At 48.2% G+C, this 15,233-nt stretch overlaps 1 long non-coding RNA gene across 1 annotated transcript in view; it reads left to right on the top strand.

Moving 5' to 3' along the window:
• The window catches only part of LOC146798544 (uncharacterized), a 307,685-nt gene extending 292,828 nt beyond the window's left edge, over positions 1-14,857 (top strand). Inside the window, exon 3 of the long non-coding RNA XR_014969180.1 lies at positions 14,393-14,857. This is a non-coding gene — a long non-coding RNA (uncharacterized LOC146798544). The remainder of the gene's footprint in view (positions 1-14,392) is intronic.
• Positions 14,858-15,233: the final 376 nt, after the last annotated feature.

Here is a 15,233-nt window from a genome sequence, read left to right as displayed (position 1 = left end):
TCCGTTCTATAGCAACTATGGCCAACATCCCAGGTTCTTGCCATTTCTACATCCGTTCAGAGAGGACAGGATTCCCGCCACAGCGGACAGGGTGGCACACATAAAAGACACGTTGATGCGCTCAAGGGCTGTCCTAATAGAGGCCAAGAGAAGATACAAGGCTGCGGCAGACAGGAAGAGAAGGCCCGGGCCACTGTACCGCACTGGAGACTACGTCTGGATATCCACAAGAAACATGAGGTTTCGAAAGAACAGTGTGTTCCATCCCAAGTACATGGGCCCCTATCGAATCACCAAGTGTATGGGTCCCGTGAACGTGAAGGTGTGCTTGCCCCAGTCATTGCGGATACACCCTGTCTTTCATGTATCATTGCTCAAACCAGCACCCTCCAAGCCGTCTGGGACACCTAGGCCGGTATGCGTGGAGTCGGAGGTGGAGTATGAAGTGTCGGGCATACGGGCGTCCAAATGGCGCAGGGGGAAGCTGTGGTACCTGGTTGCGTGGAAAGGCTATGGCCCGGAGGAGCAGTCATGGGAACCGGCTGAAGGGGTTCATGCTCCGCGCTTGGTCTCCTTGTTCCATCGGCGTTTTCCTGCCAGCGCTGGACCCGTGGGGAGCCGCTGAGAGGGAGGATGTACTGTCAAGAATTCCTGTCATGCGAGGGGAGGAAAACGGTAACCAGCGAAAACGGACTACATCTCCCAGGATGCTTAGCGGTTGAGAGGTTATGTAAACAGGAGAGCTGTTACATAACTCAAGGAAAACACGCCCTTAGGTAAACAGGAGAGCTGTTACATAACTCAAGGAAAACACGCCCTTATGTAAACAGGAGAGCTGTTACATAACTCAAGGAAAACACGCCCTTATGTAAACAGGAGAGCTGTTACATAACTCAAGGAAAACACGCCCTATAAAGGGAGGAACCGGGAGGTACAACGCTGTCGGATATTGTGTTTACACCGACGTACCTGCTTAGTGAAGAGCAGTGTTCCGGAGTGGTGCTCCAGTAAGGCAAGAACGGAGGTAGGTCGAGTCGTTACTCCCTGGGCCGTGTCTTGCCCCATCGTCACCTGTGAAGGACCCGGAAGCTCTACCGGATAACCATTGAGCTTCGCGTTTTGACTCGGCTGAGTCAAAGCGCAGTGGCGCTTTTGCTGGTTGGAGTCGTAACTCCCAGCCCGACCAGAGATACAGGGACTGCCAGCTGTAACGCACACCAGGAGGTGTTTGCCGCGTTACAGACTCGGAAGTCCACAGGATCGATCGAGCGGCTGCTCTCGGTTCAGTCTTCTTTGCTTGTGATTGGGGTATCGGTGACGCATCACCAGGAGGTGACTCCGCGTCCCGGTGCAGTCTGAGGAAGAGGTTGAGCGGCTGCTCCCTTCAGGTAGAGACCCCGGCTGGGTGTTTCCCTGACTCCTCGATTCTCCCCAACACTCTTCGTGCCCCCTCACAGCCTACCGATTGGCATTGTCGGCCATTTCATTTCTGCCCTCTGTTGGCATACGCCGGGATCGGCGTATATGCAGAGGACGGTTAGGACCATCCGTGCTGTGGGCTGGTAACGTACTAAGCCTGGAGGATTCCAGTGACTATAACCTTTGTTTATTCCTTGTAGTATTTTTGCCTTCATTAAAATAACTAAACCTTCACAAGTGGTTGCGTTCTCATTATCGTGTCTGTTAAACGATCCTGAGACGTTCAGGGCGTTACAAAAGCATTAAGCTAAAAAACAAGTTAGGGAACTACTCCAACAACTTGAATACCAAGGTGTGATAGAAAGTTGCACCTCATCAATGAATAATCCCTTGTTTCCCGAAATGAAACCTGATTATTCATACCATCTAGTATTAGACTACAGACACTTATGAACAGCCACTCGCACATTGCAGTACAAAATGCACGCAGTGGCTTATTAATGAACAACATAGTGCAGAAGAAATACAAAACAAATTCAGACATCTCAAATGGATTTTTCTGCCAAAATATAGCACTTGTAAGCAGTTATATGACCGCAATCAGAGCACTCAGTTCTCAGAGGCATTTCTGTTGATTACCCCAAGAGTACAAGAACAGCCCGGGACTGTTCTCAGCCAGAGTAACAGAGCTACTACAAACTTTTGATGACCAGGCATTGTCCTATGTCAATGACATTTACTTAATGGATGGTGACCTTTCAGGGCACTTGACAAGAGTGGACTGCATAGTTTTGGGAGCTTGCTCACACGGGCTAAAAATTTTATTTGAAAAATCAAAACTTGTTTATCTCAATGTTTTTTTCTGGGATATGAGGTGTCAAGTGAAGGCAAAAACCTTGTGACACACTTCTTAGAGAAGTATGCGCTACTTCAACTTCCAACTACTTTGAAGAGATTGCAATCCACATTGGGATTTCTACATTTTGGCAGAACTTACATTCCATATTACATAGAATGGATTAAACCATTCTACGACCTGATACTTCCAAATTTTTTAGTACACATTGGACTCGGTAACATACAAATATCTTGCATTCCTACAAGCTGACATGATAGCTTCAAACCACTTACAAATGTATGAACACGACAAACCTAGTGATCCATGTCATCGCAGGAACATCAGGGTATACGTACTTCACATTCAATGAAGGTGACACAGTACCGTTTATATATAAATCACATTTATACACCAATGCTGAAAGGAGTTTTGCACCAACAGAAGAAATACTGATAGCAGTACAGACTGCTGTGGTGAGAGAGCGAGCCCTAGCTCAAGGAAAATGCATCATTGTCAATACCCCAGTGCCAAATTTAAAGGCCGTTACCAGAGCAAGCGTTCCAAAAGCTAAGGCACTACATCCGCAATGGATACAATGAGCTAACTCGCTCACCGCAACAGATGAAGAGTACAAGGTTGATTTGACACTACAAACACAAGCCTCTCTGCAATACGAACAAGAATATCCTCTGCCTTATTAAATAATGCCTTTAGAACACTATGAATACATTGCCTATACTGATGGTTCTGCCAGCCTGCCGTAGGCACAAAGCATTAATACTCAGCAGCATGCGCTATTGTGAAAGGATGCATGCACATTGGAGAATTCCACCCTGAGAAAACTTACACGCAGTTAATTGGTAACTGCACTGCACAGCTGGCCAAATGTAGGGCTATAATACTGACACTAGAAAATAAGGATCCAGGATTCCCCACATATACTGTGTGCAATTTGGTTTATTATGTCCAGTCTTATAATGAATATCCACATTATAGGAGCCAGAACGTATCCAGAGACTCAAAGGGTTGCACAATAAAGCACAAGCTGCTTTGGAAACAAGTGGCAAAGCTGAAAGATTGCTTGTCACAGACTCATATAATGCACACTTTGAGTCATCAACGCGCTGGTATAAACATTGTACGGAATTCCATGGCTTATAAAGCCGCAATTGCAATAAGTCGACTGATTGTAGCACTGCTGATTCTAGCACTGCTGAGGTTGCTACAATCAATAGTTCAAGTACGAGGATAGACAGAGACATAATGGTGGCTGTCAATGCTGCACGCAACCACACCCATTTGCCGAAAGTACTCCTACAAGTTGAATGCATAAAACATTCCAGATGCTCAGTTCCTGGAGTAATACCACTCACTGATCTCAGGATGGGTTTGATCCTAGCTGTATACGAGGGTCCGGCATCTGCACATGCAGGGGTGGCTGCTACAATATAATTATTGCAGCACTGGTGGCCCGGACTTTACAAACAGGGCATGGACTCTGTTCTAAAATGTGACATATGCCAGCAGATGAAGGGGTCGACTGTGGCACGTCCACCACAGACACCTCTACTGATTTCAAAATAGCCTTAGGCCTATGATTACCTGGACCACTGCGGCCCTCTGTCATCGGATGGGACTTACAATTACATCTTGGTAGCAGTGGACTCCTGCTCTCAATTCCTATGGGTATGGCCACAGGGGTCAGCTGACACCCGAACTGTTATAAAGGACCTGTGAGTTTTCATCTGGACATATGTAGTTGGCCCATTAAATTCCACCCTGGGTCTGGGGTTTAGTTCTAGGGCTTACAAATAGGCCATAGGAAGTTTGTGTGTGACCCTGTGTTAATCATCTCCATACCATCCTGAGCAAAATGCGGATGTGGAGAGAAAAAACCATGACTTAAAGCAGGTCTTTAACAGCAAGGGTACTAGGCTAAAGGTCGCAGTTGCCTAGAAAATCCCTGGGTGGTCGTACTCCTTATGAAATCATGTTAAGGGTAAGAATGTGAATCTCAGACCTCAACAATACCAGCACAGTGGTGACAGAATCACTGTTTGACATCTTTGAACGTTTGGCTGTATTACAGAAACTGAACAATTTCCGGGACGTATATAGCAATGTCCAAGTAAAAGGCACCACCACTGGGGAAGTGAAGGAAGTTCCGCCAAGATCTGCCTCGGTCAGAATTCAGATCTGTTCCTGTCCTGGCTGTTGAAGGTACCAGAACTGTGCTTCTTCTGCCCCTTGCCGGCTGCAAATAAAAAAGATTTGTCTCCATTGGTCTGATCAAACCACGTTATGGAGCATATTTACAAGGAGCTAACACTGCCGCGGTGTCTTTTTTTGACACTGCAGCGTTTTTGGTTATATGCGCCATATTTACAAAGTGACGCTAGAGCCCTTTAGCGTCACTTTTTCACTGCTTGTGCCTATTTTATTCCTCGCCAGATCCGCTAGGGGCATTTTTGGGTAATGATATGCAAGCTAGGCATTCCCCTGGAAAAGCATTGCAAAACTGACGCTGTCATATGTACAAGGATTTTCGGAAATGGCACTATGCTTGAAAAACAGGTGTTAAGTACCATTAGAGGCAGTTTTTTACCGCTCCAAAAAAGCAGGTGTTAAAATGACACATGGACACTGGTATAAAAGCAGAACATACCCAAATCACTTTGTCAAGCTCAACTACGCCATGGATCCACTACTATTGCAGCTCGGAACATCAAGGAGACGTCCATCTCCACCACCATCACCATAGAGGCAGCGCACCAAAAGGGAGTGGACATACTGCCAGAGGATAACCCTCATTGACCTCAGGGAGGAGGAGATCATTGCCCATTACAGGCTCAGGAGGGAGTCCATTGTCTGCCTCCTGCATCACATTGCACGAAAGCTGCAGACAACATTGCATCGCTGCACCAACATACCTCTGCAGGCCATGCTACTGGCTCTCCTGCACATGCTGGTAACTGAAACTTTCCAATCTACCACAGCCAGAGTGGCAAGAGTATCCCAGCCATCCTTCTCAAGGTCCCTCCCCTCCATCCTGGATGTCATCATAAGCCTCACACCTCAGTACCTCTACTTCCCCAACACAGCGCAGCGACAACAGGAGAGCAAGCAAGGCTATGATGCCATTGCAGGATTCCCACATGTGTTAGAGACAATGGACTGCACACATGTGCAACTTGTGCCTCCATCAGCTACATCACATATCTACCGCAATAGGAAGCACACCTATTCCATGAGCGTGCAGGCAATTGTCAACCATCGGGTCCTCTTCATCAATGTCCTTGCGAAGTACCCTGGCAGTGCTCATGACTCCTTCATTTTCCGACATTCCACCATCAATGAGTGCTTCCAGAATGGAACCTCTGGGAATGGCCTACTGGCTGGTAAGGACATCTCAAGCACATGACAGTCAATTATGTGGGAATACAATAACATATTAGTCTTGGGTTGAATAAGCAGTGCATACGTAGTTGGTGTGGGCCTACATACTTGTCCCATATTACAAGGCATATGCGCAACACAATCCTACAAGTCAAACATGTCAAGCCCACCTATGCCACTGTGGGCTACATGTAGAAGTGAACTGTGCTAATGGAGTATCACTTCATGATGCTCTAGTAGAACAGATCCCCAAATCATATCAATATGGCAATGCAAAGTCTGTCTGGTTGACATTGCATGGCCTTATAGGTATGCAGTAAGGCAAGCCACAGCAAAGTTAAGTGTTAAGGATGTGTACCTTGGGCCTTGCAGTGGTCTTTTCCATGCAACACCAATGAAGATATCACACATTTCCACACACTCTATGTTCAGGGACCCTAGGACTGCATCTAGATAGTGTGCCTCCCAAGGGGAGGTGAAATGAGGATACATATTTACATTTATCTTTCTCATGTCCAATGAGTATGTGTCTTGCATTTTGTAGGACACAGAAGGAAAGAACTGCATAGATTGTTGCTTTATGGTGCAGAAATGTGTCTCTAAAAGCATGACGTAATGTGAGGACACTAAGCTGACACATGTGCATCGGGGTGCAAAGGAAGTGATGGCACTAGTCACTACCATGTGATGGCCCCTATGCGCACAAACTGTGCATGTGCTGTATGTTTGAAATATGGCACATTCCACTCCTTCACTTTGAAAGCAGGTCAGCGCAGCCATATTACATCCATAGCTGCCCAGTGGCAACAACTGCTACATGAGGCCCTGCGTGTGCATTCAATAGTGTCAAACAGCCTCACTAATGCAACACCATGTAAAATGCAGCATACAAACACCCTGTTGAAGCAAGGCAATCCCTGTCTCAAGTCTGTGTGTGCACATGTAAATCCCATGGTCATGAGGCATGAGATGTATCCCAGACCCGTGAAACAGAAATATCGTCATATCGGAACCTCATAAGATCATGTCTACCATGCAACATTACATCACTCATCATATACACACATCACATTATATGTGCACACCGTTTTGTAGTGCACAAACCGCTCCATCAGTCCTCCAAGACCCTAGACTGTGCAGGCAGGTGCAGCCTCATGCACAAACTACATCTCCCATGACAGCCAACACAGTCATCTTGGGAATAATGTGCCTGTCTTGAAGCAATGCTGCACAGGTTCTTCCAGAGTAGACACAGAATCCTGGACACTGTATCATGTGGAAAATATAGTCTACACTGTCCACAAGCAGTGTGGCACTGTAGTGTAGTTAGTCTACCATTTGCACTGTACAGTGCACTAGTAACACATATCTCAAACCCCTTGTGAACTGTCACCATAGTGAACACTGCGCACTGCTGTTTGTACACTATTATGTCCCACATTATATCCACTCACTATCCACTCACTATCCTTCCCATTGTAGTACACATTGAACGACGTTTACTGCAACTCTCAATGCTAAATATGTGTGACTGAAGTGCCCCACATCACCGCTTCCTGTTACATGTTGTCAAATCAGACAGGTATCAGTTGTGGAATGGCAATAGTATCCAATGACAGACACACTAGATGAATGTGAGATGTGTCTACTCAATCACAAATTGCCTCTCCCTACTGGTGACAAATCATCACCTGCATGACATTGGCTCTCACCAGTGTGACACATAGTAAGTGAATTACAGTGGACAGCACACCTGTATGTGTAGCACGGTGTCAGTCATTTCCAAACCTTACATGCATATATGCCACACAATGTCATAGCATGTCTCTGACAATAAGCAAGGTGTATGAGTCAATCATAACACATAACAGAACGGATATGAATGTTGGGCCATCCCTTGTCATGACTCTAAACTAATTGTAAGGGGGCATGGCCAAGATGGCATCAGGGTAGGACGCGTAAACCGGTCTCTCCCGCTCCGGCCCAGCCTGAGCCCTCGATACCCCCGCTAGCAAAGCCTCAGCGGTGTAAGTAGAAGCCGGAGGCATTGGGGAAACGAGAGCAGACCCTCTGCAACGTTGGAGAGGGTCAGGTGTCACTAGAAGCTCGAGGTTTGGCCGATTGCAGAGGTGCCCGAGTTGGGCCCGACCTCGGCGGCGGCCTAATCGAGACCAGAGAGGTGGAGGCTCTTGAAGACAGGTCGGACCAGATTCCAGCAGCAGACTCGCCCCATCCCCCCACCGAGAGTCCATCATGACTGGAGAAGTTCTAGCACCCGGGGGGCGACGAGTAGCCAGATTGAAGTGGTGGTAGCCAGGCAGTACCCGCCCGTCCAAGAGCATCGGAGCGGTCTTGGGTCCCTGCAGGAGTCGTTTCGGTGGTGCGGCCTCTGTGAGACAGGTGCAGCCTACAAGGTGGCAATCCAGAAAGCGATTGACGGAGACAGATGACACCCCCCACTGATTGCTGTGAGAGCTAAAAGGTCTTGGATGCAGTGACGGAGTCTGAGACCAGAGGGAGGTGAGGAGTTGACCGCCCCGGGTGGGGGACCGGGGAGGGCCTAATCTGGACGGCGGCCTGTGTCAAACCTAGTGAAGGCGGCCCCCGGCTCTCCCCGGAGGATTACACTCATCGCGGCTGACCAATGCCATGGTGGCAGGCCCCCGCCTCGCCCGGGAGGGAGCTGGGCACATCGCATCACAGGGAGGCAGAAGAAGAGCCCAGGCTGCCAGACGGCATGGCCCGAAGCTTTATCGGTTGCGTGGGGCGCTGGGAGGCCCTCAGACCAGGCCACCTATCTCACCTATAAAGGTGGCCTGAGGAACATCCCGGTCAATCCAGAGGGGCACGACGAAGAAGGAGGGCCCCATTGAATATCCCAGTGGCAGCTGCCCTAGCAGTTTGAAGAGTCGGTCGTCGGGCTTGGAGAGGCAATGGAGGGCATATAAACTGGCACCTACCGGGGGTAAGACGGGACTCTCCCCGGTATGCAGCTTTATCAATCGAGACCTCTAAATGCAATCAGGCAAACTGCTTAGTCAAGCTCCAGCCTCAGATCAAAGAGAACAGAAGACAGGCCCCTGCTGCCTATGCCATAGTGTACCTGGCCTCAGGGAGGTAAAGTTAAAAGTGCCACAAGGGCGGCACAGGCCCAGAATATGCCCTGATTCATCCGCTTGCTGGACTGTCTGGCGCTTAAAAAGGTGGGCAGTCAGAGACTGTTGATCCTAGCATCCTAGACATACCACCCCACGACAGCACTTGCACAGCCTGTCCCCCACCAACATACATTATCCGCTACCAGACTGATGGCGTCCACAAGGAATAAGAAGGGGGCCACTATCAATGAGATGCCATTGAAACTGTCAGGAAGGGACTTCTCAATCGAGCTTGAGTCACACCACCTCCCCCACTGGAGAAGACCTGGAGTCCCCGGTCACTCGTCCGTACTTGAAGTTGCTATTCTCAGCTCTTCTTGATGACCTACTAGCAGTTAAGAGAGACTTAACCCATGAATTAGAAGCTGTCCGTAAGGAGGTCACTGATATAGTGGACAGAGTGAATGCCCTCAAGGGAAGGTAGACGTCCCGGGACAAGGAGATAGAACAATTTCAACAGGAGATCATTAGGCTATCTGAGCAGCAAATTGACTTACATGCTCACGCAGAGGACCTGATAAAAAAGTTCCCGTAGGAACAACATACATATTAGAGGAGCCCCACGTGACGCGGAGGGAGGAGACATAGCAGCATTATTTGCCCATATACTAGGCGACACGCCGGTGGGCGAGATCCGCCTTGACAGAACCCATAGAGTCAGAAGATGGGGATCGAACTCATCACTTTCGCCAAATATCCTGACGTGTGTCAATAACTTCTCCCTCAAAGACGCTCGATCCTCATCGCTAGTGATTTTCCAGGGTCATGCGCTGCATCTCTTTCAGGGCCTCGCAGCATCCACCCTCCAGAAGAGGAGGGATTTTTGCCCCGTAACGTCATTCTTGAGAGAACAAGGAGTATCGTATTCCTGGGGGCACCCCTTCAGATAGATCTTCCGATGGCAGAACCAGCTGCACCAGGTCCGCTCGTTGGTGACAGCATGTGAGCTACTACAAATTGACTCCTAGGGAAGTGATCAACCTAACTCGCAGAGAGCGACACAGTCCTCATGCCGTGGAGAGTATCTGGCCCGGACCCAGCGCCAATTGCCTCCGAGAGGAAAGCTCTGATTGAGAAGCTCGTGGAGGGCACGACAACCGATGATCCCGCTTGAGGACTTGTATATTGTTCCTCTTTTCTTACATGGTGGGGGCGGGCTCGGGTGGTCGGGCAGGGGAAACCGGGGAGGTTTTTCAGAGGATTGAGTCACATCCCTATGAATGACTATTCCATCAAGCTGGGAGAGGAAGAGGTCTGTCCTTCCCTGCCATAGAGACTTTGGGAGTTTGTTTTTCGGGTTGTTTCCTTGTTCGGGGGGTGGGGGGAGGGGTTTGGTTGCCAACTTTGTCATTCGAGATATTCCATATCACAATACGCTTTAGGCCCACAGCCCGCCATCAAAGGGAGTGAAGGTAGAAAGGGCCTAGAGGCTCATCACGATGGACCCTTTCCATTAGCTCTACTGTATGACCGTTACCATGCTTAGCCTGAAGATCTTGACTCTTCATGTTAATGGCTTAAATAACCCCACTAAGAGAAGAGCTGTTGTATCCTATTTGGAGCAATCACAAGCAAATGTTTGCCTCCTGTAAGAGACTTGCCTCCAGTCTAGAGATTTATACAGACTCAAATCTAAGGCCTATCCCCAGCAGTATTTCTCTTCCATGCCGCGCAAGACTGCAGGAGTGGCTATCCTGCTCTTTTGCATGTTCAGAGGGAAAATAGGTTCCAAGATAGCTGAGATAAAGGGCCGTCTGCTGAGCTATCGGATTCAGCTGGGCCACCACTCAATAGAACTGACCTACATATATGCCCGCAATGAGGGCCTGGAAACCTTTATACGTGGGGCAGTGGCTGAGGTGTTATCAACACAGGATCGTTGGGTTATTATAGGAGGAGACTTAAATATAGTTTTAATAACGATAGGGACCGCTCAGCACACAGGCAGGGCACAGTGGGGGCTATTAGTCCGGGGAAGGTGTTGTGATTACAGGAAATGGGCCTCTGGGATCTGTGGAGGGCATCACACCCAAACACACAGGACTACACATTTTATTCTCACACACATAAATCCTACGCCCAGATAGACTGCTTTCTGGGCTCGCAGGAGGTGCAGCAGGCTATGCGGTCGGTCGAAATTGAACCCCGATCATTATCAGATCACTCTGCAGTGCTGTTAGACCTTTCCCTCCCGGCCCACGCCTAGCCACCTCGGACGTGGTGGCTCTGAGAGACTCTCATCCTTAGACCTGAGGTGATCACGAAGCAGGAGAAAGAGATAGACGACTATTTAGCAATCAACGACACAACAGAGGTCCTGTCTATAGTTTGTGACACCATGAAAGCCGTACTGAGGGGAAAAATAATCGCAATAGCCTCGGCTGACAATAAATTGAGGCGGGACAAGATAGCACAGCTCCATCATCAGGTTAGAGAACTGGAGCGCATACACCACCAAACCGGGGCTCCAAGGGTTTGGTGCCAGCTGGAAAGTTCCCAGGGAACAGCTAGCAGGACTAGACCTCGATAGCGTGGAATATTCGATCTTGAGACTTAATCACTCTTACTATGTGGGGGGAAATAAATGTGGTAGGATGCTTGCGAATATGCTTAAAGGAATGTGCCAGGCGAATGTAGTGGAGGCTGTGAGGACGCCGAATGGAGAGGTGATAGAGGGAGATGAGGCCATTGCAGCCCAATTTGGAACTTTCTACAGGGAGCTATATTCGGCACAGGACCTCTCTGATCGAGGTATATCGCAGTACGTAGAGGAAGCGTAAGTAGAGTGCTTAACCGAAACACAAGCGATAGACCTACAGAAACCGATCTGTATAGAAGAAGTCATGTTCGTAATCTGTAGACTACAACAGCATAGAGCCCCTGGACCAGATGGCTTTTTGGCAATGTTTTATAAACTACTATTCTGTAAGCTAGTTCTTCTCCTCACTAGGGTCTTTAATTCGATCTTGGCGGCAGAATCCCTACCCCCTCAATGAAGGGGGCTTTGGTAACAGTCATAGCGAAGCAGGGCAAGGATAAAAGGCAGTGTGTCTCTTACTGCCCAATTTCACTCCTGAATGTGGACGCAAAGCTTTTCAAGGGGGTATTGGCGGCTCGACTGGCTCCTCTGTAACCGGGACTGATAGGGCCAGATCAAGCGGGATTCATCCCACATAGACAATGCTCAGACAATACCAAGAGAATATTTCATCTGATAGATAAAGCTACCTGCTATCCTCAAGAGACAATGCTTTTCTCTATCGATGCTGAGAAACCGTGTGATTGAGTGCATTGGCCTTACCTAGCTGCGGTGCTGAAACGCTTTGGCCTGAGGGATCGTTTCTGCTTCTGGATCCTTAGTGGCTATGGCACTCTAAGTGCGCTAGTCCGTGTAAATGGCACAAACTCCAAGCGCTTTCTGATACGTAGGGGTACACAGCAGGGGTGCCCGCTTTTCCCCCTTCTGTTTGCTCTATATATGAAGCCATTTGCACAAAGGGTCCGGGATAGTGAGGAGATTACGGGCATACAGTTCTGAGGGGAGGAGCACTAGATAATGCTCGATGCTGATGATGTGATAGTGGCCTTAGGAAACCCAAGGGATGCCCTCCCAGCTTTTCTAGAAGAAGTTAAACATTTTGGTGATGTCTCTGGCTTTCACATCAATCTGGCTAAATTCCAGGCAATGAGCCTTAGCACAACACCAAAAAGCAAAGAACTTTTAACTCAAGACCACTCCATATGCTGGGCATCTGGCCTAGTTACATACCTGGGCATCCAGCTGACCCCCTCCATACGGGAGATTGTCTCTTTTAACTATCAGGAGCTACTTGGGAGAGTTAAATAAGACTTAGCGCACTGGCAACGCTATCCACTCTCGTAGATGGGCAGGATAGCTGTGCTGAAGATGATGGTCCTCTCCAGAATCTTGTACCAATTTCAAACATTACCGATAAGATCTCCACAGTGTACACTAGAGACCCTACAGAAGGCTCTCCAAAAATGTGTGTGGGCAGGTCGGTGCCCCCAGATGAGTCGAGCCCATAGCTGGCGGCCCCCAGAGGAGGGGGGTTTGGGTATTCTATGCGTTGCCCGGTATTTCCAAGCATCACAACTTAGATATCTGGTAGAGTTGTCTAGCCATGAATCCAAGTAGGGATGGTTATTTATGGACAGGGCTCTAGCAAACACTGCGTTGTGGAAGATCCCCTTTATTGCCCGCGCTCGCCGCCCGACTAATATTTATTTGTCAGCTATTCCAGTGCCCACTTTAAGGGTTTGGGACACGGTGGCAACACGAGCTGGACTAACGTCCTTTCCGTCCGTCCTCACCCCCATAGAGGAAAATTGAGAGTTTACCCCAGGGATGGATAGTACTGCATTCTCTGTGTGGTGGAGGGCAGTATGCAGATCTACTGGGCATTTCTTTGACCATGAAGGGCCTAAGAAATTCAAGGATTTGAAGCACGAATACGAGATCCCAGAAAGTGAACAATACAGATACACTCAGATACGCCACTAGATCATGCAGCCGATAGTGAGGGTGGTGGCACAGCGACATCTCACTAGCTTTGAGAAATAGCTTCTCCTGAAAGACTCAGACAGGCACCTGACCTCAGAGCTGTATGGGCACTAGGGTGGGGAGGAGGGGGTGGTTACGTCGCCCTCTCAGCTCCGTTCGGAAGGGGAGCTGGGAAGATCACTCTCCCAGAAAGAGTGGTGTGATATATACTACAGAGTGAGGCACACCACCCCATTTGCTGCTAGTATAGAAACAGCAACAAAGCTTGCCACATATTGGTATCTTACCCCAGTACACCTAAAGAAGGGGAACCCTGACAGGGATGACAGATGCTGGAGGGGGTGTGACAGACAGGGAACCTTGGTTCACATTCTGTGGGAGTGTCCCAGACTGGATGGCTTTTGGGAGAAAATCCTATCAGATATTGACACATACTGCGACACCCAACTTTCCCTCGTTTGTGATTCTCGGCCTCCCCAACCCCCTCACTTACCCCCTAAAATCCCAACGAGGCAAGCATATAGCACTAGCATTGGGAGCAGTTCATTAAGCGATCCTGGTGCTCTGTGGGACGGTAAAGGTCCCGACACATAGGCAGTGGCTCCATCGCATATGGCATCTGTTAGGGATGAAAAGGCTTTTGGCTATACTTAGACAGCAGGGAAACACATTCAGGGAGTCCTGGAACCCATTTATAGATCTACTTTCCCAGGAATTTACAGAATTGACTTGTTCTAAATACCTACGAATACTTAGTTTAACCGACTGACTGCTTAACAGGGCAGTCTTATCCCGTTGATGGGATTAGTGCTTTGTTCAATAGATGTAAATTCGCAGGTTAGGCACCCAGGGGGAGGGGGGAAGGTCTGGGGAGGGGGGAGTTGGGTTGTTTGGGAGTTGGATCATTAATTACTGCATGCTAACTATAGCTAAATGTTGACGCCAAGCTTACACAAGTCTATTAACGCTTCAAACTGTCTTTTTATTGATGCAGTATAACAATAATAATAATAAAACAAATGTAGACATAAACTAATTGTACACATTGTGTCTTTGCAGCGGACCAAGGATATTTTCTGATGCCGTGGGTCATGACTCTTCTGAAAAACCTACAAATGAAAGCCCAGCAGAGCTACAATCATGCCCTAACCAGCATCCGGTCCATCATTGAGCAGACATTTGGAGTTATATAATCTTGTTTCAGGAGCCTTAATTTATCTGGGGGCCGATTGCTATGCTCGCCACCTATGGTGTGCAAAATAATATTGGTGTGCTGCATATTGCACAACATATGTGTGAGAATAAATGTGCCATGGGCTGATGACAATGGGGAGCAGGAACTGCAAGACAATGAGGAGGAGGAAGACGAGGAGCCCCATCGGACTGGAACATCAGTTGCAGCAACATGGTGGAGGGAACACATCATAAACAATTTTTTCACAGAAGCATGAGTGCTGTACAAGATCACACAATGATGACAGATCTAACATTGTAAAATGATTTGTAAATAAATGTATGAGCACTACCACTGTGTATGCATTTTCATTCCATACCCACAGTAAACACCTAAACATTCACATTTGACCTGCTACTAATTGTCACAAAGTTAATGTATGTAGCTATGTGTAACTAACTGCATTAACCATCATCTGGTACAAATGAAATAGTGTGCATGCCAACTTCCTGCAGCAGCAGATAGTCCTCCATTGCCAGCCACAATTAACATGGCGTGGTAACATAGATACTGTGCGATGACTGTGTGTGTGTGTCTCCTCTTGCTAGTGATTTGTTACGGCCTCATACTTGTGGAAGATAGTAGAGGCCACTCATAGTATGATTACTTTGACGTGTTCCACATAGTATGTGCATGGGAACACAGTCCCAAAACTTCAGTCTACCT

The sequence above is a fragment of the Triturus cristatus genome, chromosome 9 (genome assembly GCF_964204655.1).
Source record: "Triturus cristatus chromosome 9, aTriCri1.1, whole genome shotgun sequence".
Taxonomy (NCBI): Eukaryota; Metazoa; Chordata; class Amphibia; order Caudata; family Salamandridae; genus Triturus; species Triturus cristatus.
The sequence above is the reverse complement of the archived record's forward strand: the minus strand, read 5'-3'. Positions and strand labels throughout refer to the sequence as shown.